Source organism: Phyllostomus discolor, chromosome 4, assembly GCF_004126475.2.
Source record: "Phyllostomus discolor isolate MPI-MPIP mPhyDis1 chromosome 4, mPhyDis1.pri.v3, whole genome shotgun sequence".
NCBI classification, from domain to species: Eukaryota; Metazoa; Chordata; class Mammalia; order Chiroptera; family Phyllostomidae; genus Phyllostomus; species Phyllostomus discolor.
Window position 1 is genome coordinate 170420548 of NC_040906.2, and position 13784 is coordinate 170434331.

Here is a 13784-nt window from a genome sequence, read left to right on the forward strand (position 1 = left end):
CGGTGATGCCCCAGCATGCCCTAGGAAGGATGACATCAACGTTACCTCTGCTCAGGGCTGAACCTTAGTTAGTGAAGCAGCCCTGTTCCAGTAAGGAATTTCATTTTCTGACATTGGAGTCCTAATAATTGGCTGTGCTTACCCACAAAAAAAGGGTGGTGATACCCACCTGCCTACTTCACACATGGAGAATCTCAAAAGAGATAACCCATGTGAATATTTTGTCAGCTATTAAGGGCTGAGACCAGATAAGATGTTATAAACCTTGAAATGTAAAAATATTTAATAAAAGGCCAAAAAAGTAAAACTTACTTAAAAGTAGTAGAAGGAGAGGTCTGGGTTGAGCTTACCTGGGGCTTGTCGCAGGAACATGAAGTGCCAGCATTGCCTTCTCTCTGTTCCTGCTGCTGAGCATATCTCCTAAAACAACCTAGCTGCCGGCTCGCCAGGGGACATGCACCCAATCCAAAGGCTTACCCGGCTTCATGCAGCTACTCTCTAATAAGATACTTTAATTGCATGCATCCCCTTTCATCTAAGGATTTCTAAATATACTTTAGTCAATAATTAAGTCTTGTGACATCAAGTCAGCCTCCGAAGTTTTAGAGAAGTTGCAGAATTTTAAGGCTAAAGATCAATGTCTGAATAAGAATAAAATATCATGCATTGAAGGTTGTTCCTCTTCTGAGGTATGTGTGATCACCCCAATTTAACTTTTTTTTCTTTGTGTAGTCAACGTTCATGAGCTAGATTGGGAACTAAGAACCGTGGCATGGTAAACAAACTGTTAAAGACAGGGGTACAAGTTCTGGCTTTGAAGCCACCTGGACCTGTGGCCAAAGCAAGCCACTTTCCCTTCCTGGGCTTTAGATTACGCATGAGTCAAGAACCTGAGGCTGCTGATATTAGTGGTTAGAGCACCTAAAGAGAGTTAGATAGGAACTAACTCCCTAGGGACTCAAAGGAAGATTAAATAGCAAACACCTGCACTGCAACTCAAACTCATGTTGTTTCCACAAGCCTTTCATCTTCTGTATTTGGTCTTTGCCACCAAATCCCTCAACCTATTGATCAAGGGGAAATGAACAGTAATGAGACAGTGATTGATTGGTTCAAGCAAATGAAGATATGATCAGATCATTGTTTTGAATATCAAATACTTCACACAGAGTTTCAGATAATCTGTCAACCTGATGTGATTACTGCTAACATACCTGAACCACTTGACTGATTCGATTCAGGTAGTACTTATTTTTCCCCCAAGGCATCTTCTGGCTTCATTAGATGCTCCTAATACTTAAAAATCCCACATACGCAAGCAAACTGTCATAAGATATCTTAAAGCCTCCTGTCTGCTGAATCTTCACAAATGTCCCTAATGCTTGGCTTCTCTTTGAAGTTAGCAGGCAAAAATGCTTAATTAGATTTCCTTAAGTTTCTCCCCTGACCCTATGCCACATTGCTTTCAAAAGCCTCACACTGGATTTGTACTGAAGAGGTGGGTAATGAAGAAAAAAAAATTCTGAGAAGTGATATGCTTTATATTATATCCCTTTGTTCCAGAGACCTGGTGCTGCTGCTATTAAAACATTGCTTTGACAGAATTACTTTCTGTCCTAATCCCTCAAGCAAAAGAGGCCTGACGGAGTTCTTCAGATACCCAGTTCCTTTCAACTATGTGGGATGCCTCTCCTTTAGAAACTGTAAGAGATAATCAATGTTCTTTTGAGGGCCCTCCTCTTATAAAATAAGAATTATAATCCAAGGAAGTTTCAGAGCAGTACTTTGAATTTTGTTTTGTTTTCATTTTGGGTACTGGCTATGCCAGAGGCGATATTTCATGATATGGGGCTGCCATTTAACCCCTGGGGGCCCCTCAACTTCCCTATCTGAAAGCCAATAAGGTAGAACTGAATACACTAAGATCTCCCTTTCATCAGGAGCCCAGCACTTCAGAGGCCCTAGGGGTGCTGGTGAAACGCAAAAACTCCAGGTTCAGGCTGTTCGGCTTTTGGTCTTGGCTCCTCTAATTCCCTGCTATAACTTGTTCTTTACTTGTTCTGTAACTTGTTCTTTATTTCCACCCCAAATATGGCCCTCATGTTTATCAGACTCCGCTCAGATGCATGTGCAGTGAATCCTTCCCCAAATGGTCCTTCTCCCCTCCAGTCACCAGATTCTCCCCCAAACCTCACTGCACTTCAACACCCATAGTGTACCACACACAGTCCAACAGGAAGGGCCTGAAACACGAAATCAATGCTTATCAAATTGTCTGCATAGAACTGGACAGTATTTATTTGTAAAGTCAGGGTCCTGTCACTAACATATACTTTAGTAGAAAGTTCAGGTTAGAAATCAGTAAGAAATAAGAAATTAGATAGTTTTTCATTCAAAATAAAGATAATCATTTACATTTACCCATTTCTTTTAAAAAATGACTTTGATTTCTTTTCTGACATTTTTCTGCTTGATCCTTGTAGTGGACAGACCCTAACTCGGCCCCTTGATCATTGCCCTTGGTGTTTACACCCTTGTGGGTAGGTGGCCCCCGTGATTGGTGTCTTACCAATGGAATGCAGTAATGGGACAGGATGTATATGATTGCATATGCTCAATGACATTATATAAAATTATCATGTCCTTCTTACTAAGAGACTCTCATCTCATTCCCGGCTTTAAAGAAGCAAGCAGTCACGTTTGTAAGGTCCACATAGTAAGGAGCTGAGGACTAACCAACAGCCAGCAAAGCACGGAGGCACTCCGTCTGACAGCCCGTAAGGAATAAAAAACTGCCAATACTACTTGAACTTAGAATTGAATCCAAGATGGAGGAATAGGTGGACGCACCGTATGTCCTCGTACAACCAAGATTAGAAAACCAATAATTTACAACAATAATTTACTATCAGAATAACACCCAGATCCGGCAGAGGATTTATCTGAATGGAAGTTGGGCAGCCAAGAAGTTGAAGTAGACACGTTCATCCGGACTGGTAGGAGAAGACGAGCCGGGCGGGCGCGGGGCTGGGTCCACGGCGCATGGAGGTCGGGGAAGGTTTGGCGCAAAATCGGCGCAAAAGTCATCCGGGGGCTCAAGAAGGCAGCGGTGATCCCTGAATACGAAAGCTGCGGCTGGCAGACCCAGAGGGGTAGCGATTGTGGACCAGGGCAGAACTCGCGGCCCAGAAGCCCAGAAAAGGGTCTGAGTCCAGGGGAACGGAACTACCGCCATTGTTTTCTCCCGCCCTGCTCCCGCCCCCCCCCCACATATAACGTCACAATCTAGCAACCGGGGTGCTCAGCCCCGGTGAGCACCTAAGGCTCCGCCCCCCACTGTAACAAGAGCAACCAGACCGGAAAATAAAAGGAGAGACAGGGGAAAAAAAAATATGTTTTCAACAGAGCAGATCAGTCCCCCAGGACTCATCCTTTTGAGCGACCAAGAATTAGCCAGTCTATCAGATGCACAGTTCAAAACACTGGTGATCAGAAAGCTCACGGAACTGGTTGATTTTGGACGAAATTTAGATGAAAGAATGCAGATTACCATAAAACAGATGCAGGAAGATACGCGGAGGAGAGCCAATAGTGAAAGGAAGGAATATGAGTCTCAAAACAATACAGTGGACCAGAAGGAAGATACAATCAACCAAGCAGGAAAGCACGATGAAATAAGAATTCAAAAAATTGAGGAAAAGATTAAGAGCATCCAAGACACCTTTAAACGTTCCAATATCCGAATTATAGGGGTACCAGAATCGGAAGGGGAAAAGCAACAGATTGAGCACGTATTTGAACAAATAATAAAGGAGAACTTCCCCAATCTGGCAAAGGGAACAGTCTTCCAAGAAATCCAAGAAGCTCAGAGAGCCCCAAAGAAGTTGGACCCAAGAAGAAACACACCAAGGCACATCATAATTACATTAGCCAAGGTCAAAACGAAGGAGAGAATCCTAGAAGCAGCAAGAGATAAGGGGACAGTCACCTACAAAGGAGTTCCCATCAGACTGTCAGCTGATTTCTCCAAAGAGACCTTACAGGCAAGAAGGGGCTGGAAAGAAATATTCCAAGTCATGAAAGACAAGGACCTACATCCCAGATTGCTCTATCCAGCAAAGCTCTCATTTAGAATGGAAGGGCAGATAAAGTGCTTCTCAGATAAGGTCAAGCTAAAGGAGTTCATCATCACCAAGCCCTTATTTTATGAAATGCTAAAGGGACTTATCTAAGAAAAGAAGATAAAGAAAAGACATGTATAGTAAAAGGACAGCAAACTCACAAATATTAACAACCACACCTAAAGCAAAACCAAAAGAAACTAAGTAAACAATTAGAACAGGAACAGAACGACAGAAATGGAGGGCACATGGAGGGTTAGCAGCAGGGGGGTGGGAGGAGGAGAGAGGGGGAAAAGGTATAGAGAATAAGTAGCATAGAATGTAGGTTGAAAATAGATAGGGGGAGGGCAAGAATAGTACGGGAAATGTAGAAACTAAAGAACTCATAAGTATGACACATGGACATGAACTAAAGGGGGAAATGTGGGTGGGAGGGGGTACAGGGTGGAGGGGAGAGAAGGGGGAAATGGGACAACTGTAATAGCATAATCAATAAAATATATTTAAAAAATATATTGCAAAAAAAAAAAAAAAGAATTGAATCCTATTCCAGTCAAGCCTCAGATGGGCCCCCAGTCCTAGCCAACAGCAACTATAGCCTTGTGAGACACTGAAGCAGAAGTACCAGCTAAACTGTGTCCCAAATCTAGATCCACAGAAACTGTGAGATGACAAGTGTATGTTGTTTTAACCCACTACGTGTATGCTACAAATATTGTTACACGGCAATACATAAATAATGCAAACCTCAGCTTAAACTACACACTTGAGTCAAATTTGCTTCTTCCCTTTTATCTTAGTTAGCTTGGGGTGCTATGATAAAATACCATAGACTCGGTGGTTTAAACAATAGACATTTATTTCTTACAGTTCTGAGACTGGGAAGTCCAACATTTAGTTTTTGGTGAGGGTGCTCTTTCTGGAGTGCAGACATTTGTATTTTTCCTGTGTCCTCAATGGTAGAGAGGAAGCTCTGGCACCTCTTCCTCTTACAAGGGCACTAATGCCATCACAGGGCTCTACCCTCTTGACCTCGTCTAAACCTAATCACCTCCCTAGGCCCTACTTCTTAATATCACCCTGTTGGGGGTTAGGATTCAGCATATGAAGTTGGGGAGGACACAAACATTCAGTTCATAACAGCTCTCTTCATATTTCTTGCTTCCATATTTTTGCCCATTCTATTACTGCTTCCTGAAATACCTTTCCTCTTTTACCTAAATTCTTTCCATTTTTTTAGGGCCAAATATAATTAATTGGCTCATTTCTCTGGATTTTTATGGTACCAAACTAGACCATCAAGCCCTTTAAGAGCTAGAACCTTGTCTACATTATAATATCACTATACTGGGATGATGGCATTTGCCTTTTGAAGCTTAAATAAATAATACACCGACTTGCACATAACAGATATTTTAAAAAATTGTTTTCTTTGAGTTAATAGAGGAAGACATATTAAAGTTTTGATTTGTATTGATGAAAAATCACAATGATGCATAATTTTTAATAAAACATTTATTTATTATTAGAAATAAGTTATAATAGGTTCTTAAACCAAATATATATTTTAGGGGTAACCTACAACTGAAACTTGGATTTAATATTTCATTCATTAAGGGTATAAATACTCTGTAGAAGAAACTTTTTATATGTTTATTGATTTTATTTCATTTTTTACATTTTACTTACTTATTTTTAGAGAGGGGAAGGGAGGGAGAGAGAGAAACATCAATGTGTGGTTCCTTCTCACACACTCCATCTTAGGGACCTGGCCTGCAACCCAGGCATGTGCCCTGACTGGGAATCCAACCAGCAACCCTTTGAATCGCAGGCTGGTGCTCAATACACTGAGCCACACCAGCCAGGGTTCTGTGGCAGAAACTTTTAACAAATGGAAAATTCAAAAAAGAATTTTAGAAATGACACTTTTTGTTTTGACGTTTTTTTCTTTCGGAAATAAGTTTTTGTTTCCAAAATGGTATTCATTATAGAGTTCAGAAAGTTATGTACATTAAAATCTCTCTTTGAAACTTATCTTTAGGAAAAAAATAATTACTTGCTTCAAGGATGGAGTATATTTTAAATAACTCATTCATAAAGACAAAAGACTCTTTAGTATCTTAGTCTGTTAAAAGTTACCCTCATTAAATTACTCATAATAGTGAAAAAGAATAGTTGGACGCTGAAATGCTGAAGTTTAAAGTAACCCCAGGCATCGACGTTGTTTGCAGGGTTCACAGTAAGCCCAGGCAGGGCCAGATTCGGCCTCTCTTCTTTGACCAGGGCTCTGAAACTACACGTGCTTGCACAGGGGTCTGTGGGAGGTGGGGTGACTCACCCAAGGATGCTCTTATTTATACAAATACATTACAACACTGCTCTGAGACTCAGACCGGATTGCCCTTGGGCAAACCAGAAGAGTAGGAGCTTTGTCTGTATTTATGGACTAAGAAAATATACAACGTCCATTCTAAAGAGAAGTTGAAAACAGATAAAAGTCAAGGAGGGAAGAACTGTAAATCCAAAATGAAAAAAAATGATACATAACTATTCACTTTTCCATTAAGGAAAATCAAAATGAACTTGCCTTAGCAGAAAAATGGTTGGTGAAGTTCTGATAAGAAAAGAAGGGATCATTTGTAGTTCTCGTTCTTGACCCTATAGTTTCCTGGCATTGTTTCTCTCCCAATTTCGCAGACTTATGTAGTGTAAGACACAATGGAGGGAACAGATGTGTGCAATGTACACGCACATGCCCACTACTGTGCACAGACACACACAAATGAAAGGAACGAAAGGCAGGAAGAAAGCAACATCGAAAGAGGGAGAAAGTAAAATAACTTTTGCTCACCACCAATTTAAAATATCTTTGCACTAGTTCTTTCAGGGCTGAAACCCACTCTCCCCTCCACTCCCACCCCAACCCCCACCATTTTTGTATGTTTATAGAAAGCATAGGAGTATGTTACAAAGCTTGACTATAGTATTAATAAAATATTAAAAGTAATTGGGAAGAAGTTATTTGTAACCTTAAGACTTATATACTGGTATAACAATATTCACTGCCATTTTTGGACTTGAAACCGACATGAAAACTCCAACAGTTAAGGAAAAATAAGCTCCATACAAAGAGCATATACTTTTGTAGTAACTCTGACAAATGCCTTTCACCTCACAGTTATTAGCTCAGCTCTCATGTCACAGATCATTAGGTAGCAAATGCCATGTGTACTAGGAGGAGAAATCTGAGTGGTGATGTAGAGTAGCCTGTGGCTATTAAGAAAATGAATGGAGACTGGAACAGGTTATTGGCTCTTCTTAGCTGATGTAATCTTAGAAGACTAGAAATATTATGTCACTAACCCAAGAGAAAAACAAAACACATAATCATACAAGTATTTTAATTTTCCCCAACTAAGTGTATCCACTTTATTGCTTGTCATAAGTATACAAATAAAAGCTGAAAGAAAATTTAATTTGGTGGAATATTAACTCCTAATCAAATTTGTAATGATGATGCAATGCAGATTATAAAGAAAAGTTTCAAGGTGATCATGAATTAAATAATGTCACATCATTATAAAGTTGCTTTTAGTTCTGAATGGGCAGGGGAAGTCCTATCTGAGATCATTTCATTCCCACCTGAAGGTGACCAGAGCAAACCTAGACTATTCAACTGTTAAATATCTTGCCATCTTTTTCCTTTTTTTTCTTTGCTGATGATGTTGGGAGAATTTGGCTATGGCAAGTACTTCCCTAGTCACTTTTGCCTTTAGCTGCACTTCACCTTTTAGTAAGTTATCTGTCACGAAATGGAGCAAAGCTCCAACCTGTTCTGAATTCCACCAGGAAGGGCAGAGGATAAGGAAAAGTGATAAGTAAGAGGTTTTTAAAATGCACTAAAGCAGTCTTCCCTATTTGCCTTGGGGTTCTCTTGCAGCGGCAGGGCAAATGGTCTTGGGTAAAATCCCAGAGTATTCAGTTTCAGCTCTGGAAACCACTAACAATGGGAGCCCCTTTGGTTGAGAACAAATGATTTGCAAGGAAGCTATCACATTCTCCATTGTGGATAAGAATCTAAGTCAAAAACAATGACATGCTTTTCTTTTAACTTTCTCATTATCACAAGTATAAAGAATTACAAAGAGCCTCTGCTCCAAGTTTCATGCTGTGAGACAAAACATTGAAAGCTGCAAAGCTTACATATTTGTGTCCCAAATCCTCTATCCAGTATCTCCCCTCACATTCTTTTCTCCCACTCTATCCTCCAAACCCATCATACACATGCACATACTCCTAATGTGCCCTTGGAATCTTTATTACTATTTTCCATGTCAATGGCTGATAGTCATATGGAGTTATTCTTCTTATGACTTTTTGAATTTACCAGAATCAAAGCCTTATACCAAGAGTTAACAGTCCACTGGTGCAGTATCAATATTCTGATACAGCAAAAAATAGTTCCTGGAACATGGGGGACAGAAAAAGACTTTACTTTTAATTTTATGGATTGGATAGATTGTTTAACACTGAGTCAGCTCTGGGAGGACCCAGGAGTCAAATCTTCACTTCCAAGAGGAGCGGAGGAGGACAACCTTTTCAGGAGAACAATTGCAGTCAAGTTGTTTTTACATCACCAACGTACCAAATGATTTTGAGATGACACAGTGGCGTGACTGATTTACAGAGTTTGAAGACCACAGTCCCAGTCCAGGGCAGAGACCACAAAGATTTTGAAGTTAAAGGAACCTGGGGAAGACTGAATTTTCTTTTCTGGAAATAAGCCTAGAAATATAAGTGGGCGCTCTTAGTTTTCTTTTTCAGTCTTAGGTTTGCCCCTCACTAGCTATATGGTCTCTTAAAAGTCATTGATTTTTAATTTTATCCAAGTAATTCAAATACATGGTTTTGAAAAGCCAAATAGTTTCATAAAATTTACAATGAAAACCAGCATCCACTGCTATACACCTCCAACACAAACATGTGTGAAAAGTTTTAAGCTCTTTTTGTCTGGCTTTTGCCTCTGTACTTCTAATTAATATAGTTATACATCATCCATGGACTTTTGTTTATGAGATTTTTTTTTTCTTATACTAATCACCCCCTCCCCGGATGTAATAACAATCACTTCCCAACCCCACCATCTTCCTAATATATGTGTACAACTTCTGGTTAAATTCCCGTTGAGAGGTACTTCATTATAACTATGTAGTTACTCTTTGCTTCTGAGCCGAGTAGTATAACATAGCATGTTTCCATTTCTGCATTATTTTTTATTTTTCTTAAATGTAGTATTTGTCTCTATTTTTCCTTTGTTTAGGCTTCTATATACCTATGGCTAATTTTTCTCTAAAGTTTAAACATAACATTGAAAGAGTTTATAACAGTTACCCTCATCCAACCCCCAACCCCAGAATATGCTACTAGAGCGTGGGGATTATTTTGAGCTGGAAGAAATTGAGACACTATAAGCTCATGAGAAACTTTCACCTCTCCCTTAAAGACTTTAAATTAGGGGACTTGCCCATAATAAGAGTCATCACCAAAAATAACTTTTAATGACCTATCTATAGGGCAAGGAAAACTTCTAGTAACTGAACACCTGAAGTTCTTATCACCCTGCAAGTGACCTTCCTCTCCTCTGAAGCCCAGGCGCCTTATCTCAGTCTTGGGTCAGGATGCCACATATGGCTCATTTTCCGTTTCTGTCTCTGAATCTCTCATAGATGTAGGGTGTCTGACTCTCTCATCTAAGTGGGGTTCCCATACAAACATATGTAATTAAATTTGGTTACTTTCCCTTATTAATATGTTTCACGAACATTTAATTATTAGAGCTGAAAGAACCCAGGAAAGCAGAAGAATGTTTCTTCCTCCTTCATACCACATATATAAAATATTTCACAGCACTACTTTCCACATATATGGAAATGAGAGTGAACTTTGACTAGGGAAAAGACCCTAGTCAAATGCATCAGACAGTCTCATGGTTCCATATTTTTTCCTGGGAACCTCTCCCTCAGAGCCCACTCTCATCCTTTCTCCAGAATGGACTGTCTGCTCTACCAGGCTCACCTCATAGCTGCATCTCTGTCATCCTTGAACTCTGCTGTGATTCCCCTGTTTTCACAATCCTGTCTCTTCATCTTTCTTGGCCTTTTCTTTTTTTGATGGTAGACATCAATCAGTAGCCTCCCAAAAAAGAATGAATGGGAAGCAAAGTTTTGATACTGGCTAGTTGTCCACCAAAATTTGTGTCCTCCTTTCCATAATTTGAGGCTGTCACTGCCTGTGCCTACCCAGCCAGGGACTTCGTCGAGGCTCAGGCTCCTTACCCCCAGATAAGGCTATGTGACTACTTTTTCACAATAGAAAAGTGAGCAGAATTGATGTGACAGTTGCAGGCTGGGGATTATAAGAAGCAGATTGGACTTCTCCATCTTTTTTTCCTTCTGCTGACTGGAAGTCAACACTGAAGCCTGCCTTGGAAAGCACATTCTGTAGTTGGTGGACTTCCCATCAGCCTGTGTTCTTGAACGGCTAAAGGGCTCAGAGCCCTCACCAATCATCCAACATAATAGCTGGACGGTTATATGAGTGGAAAAAATGTTCTATTGTCTTCATCCATTGAAATTAGGAGCTTTTTTTTGTAGCAGCTACCATTACCTTCACTTGATTAATAATTTGATGAGGCAGGAAGATCCTAATTAAAAATTCTCAGAATTTTAAAAGCATTTTCTAGTCAATGTCTTCTGCATCTAGTTGTTATTAAATTATCCTTCCATTTCTATTACTCATTACCCATTTTGTCTTTGTTTTCTTTCTCTCTCCCTCTCTCTTTCTGTGTTGTTTTTTTTTTTTTTTAATTTTGTCTAATTATCCTTGGGGAGACGATTTTGCAACAGTTTAGTGTGAGCTTGTGTGTGTGTGTCTCTGCTTTAGTCTGGGTTGTGAGCCCTTTCCACCTGGAGACTCAAGTTCTTTCATTACGGAAATATTACACTATTTCTTTGAAAATACTTAAATGACTTCTCTGTTTCTTCTTATGTTCTGGGCCTCTGGATATGAGATATCCTTGATTAATCACATTATTTCAACCTGTCATATATCTTTTTGTCTTTAATTCTGCTTCCTGGGAAATTGCCACAGTTATATTCTAAATCTCCTGTTAATTTTTTCACTCTCATATTTTCAATATCTAGGAGTTCATTTCTAGTCTCCAATTGCTTCTTTTTATTCCATTATGTTCTCCTCCAATTGCTTCCTTTTATTCCATCCTGCTCTTCTTTCGTGCATGTAATACTTTTGTTCATCTCACCAGACATTAAAATTTCTTCAGAAATTTTCTTATTGAATGTATTTTCACAGAACTCCTAAATTTTCAGCCATTACCCAAGTGCACCTCTTCTTATTAAATCATTTTATATGTCAAGTTATCCTACTTTCCAGTTTATCTTCTCTGTTACCTCACAGTATCTTATTATGCACTTAAGGTCAGAGGAAAATAGTGTGAGTGACTGAGATTTTTAATTGATTCTGATTTGTGTTTTAAGAAATGTGGCTATATGTGACCTAGCCTTTGAAAAGAAATCTCCAAAAAGCTTTTCATTTATGACAGACATGTTCTCAATGAGTCATTCCACTGTAAATATTTATCAGGAGGTAACATTCTGGGCAATAATAATAATAACCTTTAAATGTTAGTATTAAGAAGAAAAACTATATGTAAGCAGTACTTAATTTAAGAGGGGAAAGGAAATAATATACTTTCCCCAACCATAGCTGTAATGTTGGAAACTATTAAAAAGTTTCCAGCTCTTCCAAAAAGAAATACCCTCAGCTTTTTTGCCTTACTTACCTTAAGCACAATTTTTTAAATACTATTTCTCTGATTACAAAAACAGGACATGTTTACTGTGGAAATTTTGGAAATGTGGAATTACAGAAAACCCCAAAGGAAAAAATGAAAATCACCTCCAACTACACTACTCAGAGAAATAATTCTTGTTATGATTTTGTTTTATATCCTCTCTATCTTTACATGTATAATATAGATTTTTGATGTTTATAAAGTCATGAGCTGATTTTTATTAACACATAACTAATATCTTCATGTCATTAAAATGTTATTTTAAGGTATTGTATCCAATCATGGCTATATCATAATTTACTTAATCAACCTCTCGTTGTTGACATTTAGGTGGTTTCCAATTTTTCACTACCATAATAATGCCACAGTGAAAAGGATATCCTGATAAATAAATCATTTTATACACCATAGTTATTTCTTGGACATTAATACCTAGAAATGGAAATAGGGCAGAGGGAAGAAATATTTTTAAAACTTCTGAAATATCCAGCAATGTTGTCCCCAAGAAGGCTTTACCAATTTTATACCACCAACAACAATCTGTTAAAGGGTTTGTTGCCAAAAACTCTCTTAAAATAAAGAGTTAATTATTTCATGCCTATTATTTAATGAGTTGAAATGTATCTTCTGCATTACTTTCACAAATGCATTTCTGCCAACCAACGTGATATTCAAATGTGCAAAAATCGAACAATAAAGCAGACATCATTTCAGGTTCAAAAGAAGGCAAAAATATAAAATTCCTGTTTACTCTTTGCTTTATCAGACACTCCTCTCAAGGGTATATTTTTCTTTATAATGTCCTTCACAATTATACACTGAATTGGACAGCTTGATTTAACTTGAATAAGCAACTAATGGAGACTAAATATTGAATGCTGTCAAAATGTCAGAGGGTCTCCATCTTTGTTTCCATTGTCTCAATTTTGAGCTATACCTTTTATTTCAATAATATGATTAATATGACTTTTTTCATTTCCATTAACTTTTTAAAACAAAGCAAAATGTGATAAAATATTTAAATAATTTAATAAACACTGCCATATTGACAAAAGTCAAAGAAACACTGCTGAAACTGAAAGACAAACAGCATCAATCTGCCACATTTTAAAATATTCTTTTATCAGGTAAATGTTCACATCAAGTACAATAAAGGTGACTTAGTGGTGCCAACGTCTTAGGCACAACAGTGCAAGTCATGCCTAATCAAACATATGTAAGCCCATAATCTCATTAATGCTTTACAGTATTTCCCATGCCTCTGATTGCTAGCAATGTTGAACATGTTTCCATTAAGTACATGGGCTATTTGCTGTTCTTTTATGAAATTCCAGCTTACGTTCTTTGCCTATATTTTACTGGAATAAGCATAGTTTTCTCAAAGAATTATAAATGCCATTAACAAATTCAGAATATAAGAACAGTTAGAGTTAATTTGAATGATGATACCCAACTTGGCCATATGCCTTTGGATTGGATTTATGATGTTTATTTGTTATTGATCTATATATAAATTTAATTTTATGTAATTAAACATGCAATATTGTCTTTAAGATTTTTCTATGCTTTATTATTTTTAAAGATGATTCTATGCTATTCACACCTATTTTTCTTGCTTCTTCACATCTTCTTTTGTGGGAGAGGAGCAGTAGCTATTCCTTTGCCCACATCTGAGCAATCTGACTGCAGTGGACTTTGTGGTTTCACTTAAGGTGGGAATCTACTTTATTATATTCCACATTCGAGCCATTTCCAGCACCATTTCTGACTGCTCCATATTGGCTCCTGAATTG